The sequence below is a fragment of the Tupaia chinensis genome, unplaced genomic scaffold, assembly GCF_000334495.1.
Source record: "Tupaia chinensis unplaced genomic scaffold, TupChi_1.0 Scaffold000138_1, whole genome shotgun sequence".
Lineage (NCBI taxonomy): Eukaryota > Metazoa > Chordata > Mammalia > Scandentia > Tupaiidae > Tupaia > Tupaia belangeri.
This window is the reverse complement of record NW_006159608.1, coordinates 4,120,316-4,129,147: the sequence shown is the minus strand read 5'-3', so window position 1 is coordinate 4,129,147 and position 8,832 is coordinate 4,120,316.

Genomic DNA, 8,832 nt, shown 5'->3' with positions numbered 1-8,832 from the left:
TGGGATTCATTATTATTCAGGAATGGCAAGACCAACAGAAAAGGATATGCCTGCCATTAAAAAAACAGGGGGCCAGCAGATGGTGTGGAGGTTAAGGCACTAGCTCTCATATAGTCAATTATATAGTTCAAGACCCAGACCTGGTGGCTTGTGAATCACTCTTGGAGCATGTGCCTGCATGCCCCAGGTCCCAAGAGGAGAACAGAATGGAGAAGAAGGGATTGCAGCATGACCATGCCCCCAGGATGGATTTGGGGGACCAATAGATGGAATAATGCTTAAGCTGTTGGACTCCCAGATGGCTGTCTGCAGTTCAAGTCCCAGATCCAGTGGCTTTAAACTCACACTGGGCACCTGTGGAGTTCACACTGGGCACATGTGCATGGGTGCCCACAATCCCAAGAGGAGAATGGAGGAGAAGGAATTGTGGTGTTGCTATCCCTTCTGCAGGGTGATTTCTCACTTTCTGTCCTTCTTTCTCTCTGGCAAGCACATGCACCCTATAGCAAAATCTCTCTTAAAAACAAACAAACAAACAAAAAAAAAAGAGAGAAGGGAACATGCCATGGTATAAGGGAACCACATGGGGAAACACCAGGGTGGGTCAGGGGAGAATCATAAGCAAGAGCTTTTGTTGAGTGTTCTACCAGGAGGACAGAGGGAGAAAGAGTAAGCATGTTTGGGATTGACTAGTTTGAACATTTCAAAAAATTGGGGGCCATGGGAACTGTCCCTTGGTGGACAGTTGACTAAAGTGCGAGCACCCAAGAGGAGACAGCTGGGGATGGAGGCTTTCAATTGGTTGGTTGCATATGAAAGACATACTCCCAAGCAAGTTGTTTACCATCTCTAGGAATTAGCCAACCTTGGGAAGCACAGTCTGTCCAGCGTCCGCAAAGCCTAGATGTCAAAGTATCCAAACACAGAAAGTAAAAAGATGCTTAATACACTTACCACACTGAGTTTCATAAATCTTCACTGTTCTAAAAATTTAGCTGGTATTTTGTGAACTTACCTGCAATATTGTACAACAAAATAATTAGAAAAAAGGGGTTTCTCTTAAGAATCTGAATCTTCAAAGCTATGAAAAATGGCTTTTGGATCATAATCTAGACAATCTTTTCTGATTATTTATCTAAAACTAAAAGCAGGAAATGATTCATTTGATTTCTGCCAATCCTGGAGTGTTGCCACTCTCGACTCAGGAAGAGCAGGCTTCCCTTGGCAGTCCTCACTTGTAGGTGATGAATGAAGTTCTATGTTTGGTGCTAGCTAAAATTTTATAGGGTCTAAAAAAGCAATTTATACATGCTTCAGGAGGTGGCTGTATTTTTTTCTTTTTTAGATAGCTCTTAGTCACAGCAGGGTGCTCAATATACATATATCACATCTAGAGGTCATTCTACAGGAAACCTGAAACTGCTCTGTGTATTGATAAACATGTCCTTGGCTTCTCTAAGCCTGATGTATGCCCTGAATCTAGCAAATAGGCATTAGCCGAATTCTAAACTTTCCCAGTTCCTTTTATACATCAAGACCCCATGACTCTCAATGGGATATTGTGAGAAAGAGAAATAGACTAACAAAACATTTCCTTGGTTCCAAAAGTCAATGTTCACAAACAAGAGAGGCCCATTCTCATCTCTTATAAATCTTAGGCTTAGGCTGAATGGAATGCTAGCTAACACATTAAGGGTCAAAGCTAACTCAAAGAACAGTGGCCATGGGCCAAACCAACCACTTACTTTAAATGATGAGCTCTCGAAACACTTGCAACCCACCAAGCCTCATCTGTATTGCATTTTGTTGAGAGTTTCTGGTTTATCTTTTTCTTTTTGAAATATCTGAGCAGTGGTCTCTCTTACTCAATTAAGTTTTCAGATACTCTCTAAATTATTATCTTCCTGATTTTTATCATGACAATGGTGAAGAAGTCAAGAGAGGAAGGGTTGAAGCCCAGCTCTGCCAGGCATTGGCTGAGGGGCATCAGGCAAATCACTACACCTCTCACAGGCCTCATCTCTAACTTTAGGAACAACATGTATCTCCTGTTTAGAAGGACTGTATAAGAAAGCAGAGAAAGTCTTATGAGGATTTTTCATAAATAATACAATTGATAAATACTGTACATAGAAAACTTTTAATTTGCAGAAGGGCTGTCAAAGGTTTATCAAACCATGTCCTTTTCCTTCTTTTCTCTCAACCGTTTCCCAGTCTTTCTTGACGTTAGTTTGACCATATCACTAGCTTATTTCTTAACCCACTACAGATTTACAAATAAATTCTGCCCAATGGCCTATGAGAATGTATCATGGCTACATCCAGGTCCACCTATAAAATGTTTCCCTGAATAGCCACCAGCCTATTTCCCTACGTTATCAATTCTGGAAGCCCTGGGTTACCAGTGACAGTCACACAATGGCAGAAGCCTGGAATTCTATTGTTGGGAGGAAATTCACCCTCCAATGAGAAACATCCACTTGGATCTTATGTAAGGGAGAAATAAATATTTATTTTGTTTACCTATTTGAGAGCTTCTCTGTTATAGCACATAGCAATGCATTAACTAATACACAATAATTCTTAAAATGCATGTATAAAGATACAGATGGAAAGATATGTTATCATATGTTTGGATGGTGAGATGGCAGTTATAGTTTTTTTTTTTAACTAATACTTTCTTATTTGGGATTTTTCAAATTTTCTCAAAGGAACTTTTATAGATTTTATAATTTCAGAAATTATTCAAAGGAAAAAAAGAAAATGAAACTGGGATGCAGTAAAGATAAAAGAAAATAACCTTTCTAATTTGATCATTGTGCAGATATAATCTCTCTCTCTCTCTCTCTCTCTCTCTCTCTCTCTCTCTTTTATAGAAGTTTTGCCTTAGGGTGAAGGACCAGAGTGACTCCGTTTCTTTTTTAATGGGCGATTCCATTTTGTTAAACCCACCTTGCTGAGAATCAGTGCCATTTCAAGGAGGTGAGCCAATCACGTAGAAGAAGATCATAAGACCATCACCCCACCAGGGTTGCCAAATAATAAAAAGCAAAAGAAATACCAGAGACCTGAAGTAACTTTCTTGCCAATCAGTAAAAGACAACTCTCTTCTTGAAATCTACAGCCAATGTATAGCCGCCTGAGTGCATTCCTCAGCACCCCTCAACCTCCCCCGCAACAGCCCAGCTAACACCAGGAGGCTCTCAACTCTGACCGGTGGCTGTGTCGGTGATGTTTGGAAGTCCTGGCTCAAGCCCGAATAAAAGTGATCCTTGTGTGCTTGCATCAGCATCAATTCCTTGGTGGTCTTTGGGGAATTTCGTGACTGGGGCACAACAAGGGAAAATGAAGACCCTGAGGCAGAGCCAGTCACTGACCACAACCCAGCTCCTGAATCCCAGAGCTTCCCCTGCCCATAAGAGGAACTAGACAGGTCTAGAATCACACTTTTAAAATATCCTAGTACTGTGAGGCTCCCTTGGATCCTCCTCTAGCTGAACCACCTGCAAAAAAGGAGATACTGTACTTCAGACACCTGAATAGAAGACTCCTCCTGTAGAGAGCACATTGACAAACACAGCAGAAGAGAGACTTCAGCACACAACTGACCACAGAAAAAGGGAAGCATACTTGTTCCAAATTGAAAAAACATTCTCCAAAAAGGTATACAAAAATGAGTACATCTCCCAATGGCTAGAAGTAGAAGAAAAGCCTCAAGCCTGAATAAATCAGGAAATATGTCTCCATCAAAAGAACACAATAACTCCCTTCCATCTCTTGAAAAAATAAAGGAAGTTACCAAAATGTCAGATAAAAACATTTGAACATTCATGTTGACAAAACTCTATGAGCTGAAACAGAAAAGAGACGTTGAACTACAAGAGATTAGGAAGTCCTTCCACGATATGAAAGAAGAAATAGACACCATAAAAAAGAATCAGATGGAACTATTAGAGGTGAACTCTGTAATAGAGGAAATCAAAAACTCTCTACAAAGTATTAAAAGTCAACTAGACCATGCTGAAGATTGAATCTCCCCCATAGAAGATTAAAAAAAAAAAAAAAATTATGACCTAAAAAAGAAACACCAAAAAGGTAGAGAAAATAACAACAACAACAAAAAATGAGGATAATATACAAGAAATACTAGACTCCATTAAACGACCAAACATCTGAATGGTTGGTATCGCTACAAAGTATTAAAAGTCAACTAGACCATGCTGAAGATTGAATCTCCCCCATAGAAGATTAAAAAAAAAAAAAAAATTATGACCTAAAAAAGAAACACCAAAAAGGTAGAGAAAATAACAACAACAACAAAAAATGAGGATAATATACAAGAAATACTAGACTCCATTAAACGACCAAACATCTGAATGGTTGGTATCGCAGAAGGTGAAGAAACTGATAAGGGCATGGAAAATCTATTCCATGAAATCCTGGAAGAAAACTTCCCAAGTCTAGAGAAGCACTCACACATCCAGATCCAAGACATACAAAGGACCCCAAATAAAATCAACCCAAGAAGATCTTCCCCGAAACACATCTTAGCCAGACTGGCTAAGACCACAGATAAAGACAGTATACTAAAATTGGCAAGAGAGAAATGACAAGTGAACTTCAAAGGTCATTTCATCAGGCTAACATTGGACTTTTCGATGGAAACAATGCAAGCAAGGAAAGAATGGGAAGACACTGAAAGTGTTAAGAGAAAAACTAGTTCAACAAGATTATTATATCCAGGAAGATTATCTTTATATGGGAAAAAAATATTAAAATCTTCTCAGACAAACAAAACCTGAAAGAATTTGCTAACGCCAGATTAGCTTTTCAAGAAACTCTAAAGAGAGTGCTGTTCCAGAAAAAAAATAAAGAATGAATAGCCAGGGATAAGGGAATAAAAGATAACTAAGACAATGGCCAACTTAAAGGTAAGGTCAAGTCTGGAAATATCAATAATAACATTGAATGTTAATGGATTAAATTCTCCAATCAAGAGACAAAGACTAGGTGAATGGATAAGAAAACATAAACCCTCTATCTGATGCCTACAAGACATGCATCTCATGGATAGAGACATACATAGGCTAAAAGTGATGCTGAAAAAAAGATATTCCATGCAAATGGGAACCAAAAAAGAGCTGGAGTCAGGATACTAATTTCTGGCAAAATAGACTTTAAAACAAAAACTGTTTGAAGAGACAAAGAAGGACACTATATTGAAGTAAAAGGGTGACTCTACCAAGAAGATATAATGCTTACAAATATCTATGCACCTAACCCAGGGGCATTCAAATACATGAAGGAAAGATTGCTAGCTCTAATAGGATAGATAGACTGCAACACACTAGTTGTTGGGGATCGCAATGCCCCACTATCACTATCACCTCTGGACAGATCATCTAGAAAAAAACTAAGTAAAGAGATAAAGGATCTAAATGAAACCATAAAACAAATGGGCTTAACAGACAACTTTCTCTATACAACTTTCCACCCAAAAACCATGAGATACACATTTTTCTCACCCCAACATGGAAACTTTTTAAAGATTGACCACATTATTGGGCATAAGGCAAGCCTCTACAGATTCAAAGGCATAAAAATTATATCCAGCATCTTCTCCATCCATGATGGAATTAAAATTGAGTTTAATTTCACCTCAAAAACACACAAATACATGGTAACTAAATTATCTGCTCCTGAATGACTTCACAGCTACTGAAGAAATAACGACTAAAATCAAAAGATTCATGAAAGCCAATGACAATGAGGACATGAGTTTCCATAATCTTTGAGACACTGCAAAAGCAGTCATAAGAGGGAAGTTCTAGAAATTAGTGCACATAAGAAGAAGATGGAAAGAAGAAAAAAAACTGATCACCTAACATCATGCCTGAGAGAATTAGAAAAGCAATAGCAAAAAAATACAAAAACTCTAAGAGACAGGAAATAATAAAGATCCAAGCAGAAATAAATGAAATAGAAAATAAACAAAGTAGACAGAAAATAAATGAAAGTAAAAGCTGGTTCTTTGAAAGGATAAACAAAATTGATGCACCACTAGCAAGAGTTATTTAGCAGAAGAAAGAAAGGAACCAGGTAAATCAAATTTGCAATGATGCTGTCAAAGTTAACGACAGACATAACAGAAATACAAAACATCATTAGAGGATACTATGAACAACTATACACAAAAAAAAAAAAAAAACAAGAAAATCTGAATGAGATGGACAAATTCCTGCACACATACAATCTACCAAGTTTGAGCCAGGAGAATATAGAAAATCTGAATAGGCCCATAACAAGTCAGGAGATTGAATCAGTAATAAATAACCTCCCAACAAAGAAAATCCCTGGCTGATGACTTCACCTCTGAATTCTACAAAACTTTTAAAGAAGAGTTATCCCCCATTCTGCTCAAGTTATTTCTAAAGATTCAAAAGGGTGAATCTCTCCCTAATCCATTCTATGAAGCCTCCATCACCCTTATCCTTAAAACAGATAAGGACAGGACAAAGTAGAAACACTATGGAGCAATATCTCTGATGAATATAGACGCAAAGATTCTCAACAAGATACTAACAAATCGTATCCAACAACATATAAAAATGTTTATACATCACAACCAGGTAGGCTTTATTCCAGGGATGCAAGGTTGGTTAAACATACACAAAACCATAAATGTAATACACCATATTAACAGAAAGAAAGATGAAAACCGTATGATCATATCAATTGATGCAGAAAAAGCATATGATAAGATACAACATCCCTTCATGATCAAGACTCTCAGCAATATCGGTGTAGAAGGGTCATTTCTCAACACAATAAAAGCTATCTATGAAAAACCCATCGTGAACATCATCCTGAATGGAGAAAAGCTGAAAGCTTTCCCACTAAAAACTGGTGCAAGATAAGGATGCCCACTTTCTCCACTCCTTTTCAATATGGTACTGGAAGTCCTCACCAATGCAGTCAGAAAAGAGAATAAAATAAAAGACATTCAAATAGGAAGAGAAGAAGTGAAACTATCTCTATTTGTAGATGACAGGATTTTATACAAAGAAGACCCAATGGTATCCTTGAAAAAATTACTGGAATTAATGCATGAATACAGTAAAGTTGCAAGATGCAAAATCAACATATAGCATTTATATATACAAATAGCAGGCAGACTGAGTTAGAACTGAAAAAAGTAATTCCATTTACCATAGCCACAAAAAGTATAAAATATCTAGGAATAAATCTAACCAAAGAAGTTAAAGACCTCCACAAGGAAAACTATGAGAAGCTAAAAAAAGAAATTGAGAATGACACAAAAAAAGTGGGAAGACATTCCATGTTCCTGGATTGGAAGAAATAATACAATCAAAATGGCAATCCTACCCAAACTAATTTACATAGTTAATGCAATCCCAATCAAAATACCGGAGACATTCTCCACAGATCTAGAAAAAAGCAATTACACAACTTGTCTGGAATCATAAAAGACCTCATATTACCAAAGCAATCCTGCACAAGAAGAGTGGAGTGGGCAGCATCTTGCTTCCTAGTCCAAAAATATACTACAAAGCTCTGGCAATCAAAACAGCATGGTATTGGCACAAAAATAGACAGATGGACCAATGAAACAGAATAGAGTACCCCAGAAATAAACTCCCAAACATACAGCCAACTGGTTTTTGACAAAGGGTACCAGTTACTCCATGGGGAAACGAAAACCTCTTTCGTAAATGGTGCTGGAAAAACTGGATATCCACCTCAAAAAGCTGAATCTGAACCCTACCTCTCACCATTGGCAAAAATCAACTCAAAGTGGATCAAAGATCTAAACCTAAGACTTCAAACTATAAAACTGCTGCTGGAAAATACTGAAGAAAATTGGGGGACATCGGGGTAGGCAAAGACTTAAGACCCCCATAGCACAGTTCAATAAATCTCAAAAATAGACAAATGGGATTACATCAGATTAAGAAGTTTCTGCATGGCAAAAGACACAGTAATTAGTGTGAATCAACAGCCCTCAGAATGGGAAAAGATTTTTGTAATCTATGTGTCAGAGAAGCATCTGATAACCAGAATATACAAGAAGCTCAAGCAGCTGTCCAAAAAAAAAAAAAAAAGATGATCAAACTTATTAAAAGATGAGAGAATGAGTTGGGGAAAAAAACCCTCCCTAAGGATGACATACGAATAGCCAAAAGATATATGAAAAAGTGCTCAACATCCCTCATTGTAAGGGAGATGTAGATCAAAACCACAATGAGATACCACCTCACCCCAATCAGAATGACTTAAGATTCAAAAAACAAAAAATGGTAAGTCCTGGCAGAGGAGTAAGAACTCTCTGACACTGCTGGTAGGAATGAAAATTGGTCTAGCCACTATGGAGAACAATATGGAGATTCCTCAAAGATCTACAAATAGAACTGCCATATGATCCAGCAATCCCACTCCTTTATATCTACCCAAAGGACAGAAGAATCCTTAGTCAGAAAAGTGCTTGCACATCAATGTTTATTGCGGCATTATTCACAATTGCTAAGGCATGGAACCAATCCAAATGCCCATGAAGAGATGAATGAATTGAAAAAGCGTGGCGCATATACTCTATGGAATACTACTCAGCCATTATAAATAAATAAATAAATAAATAAATAAATAAATAAATAAATAAATAAATAAAATAAAAATGAAATGAGGCTGAGCACCGAGAAACAGTGTTCTGTGTACTAGGCCCTAGCTATAATTCCAGCCAGACTTTTAGGCCCACAGGTCTTATTTATTTTTGTTTCTGCAGTGTTTAATACAACCCCTGGTATATGATAAGTT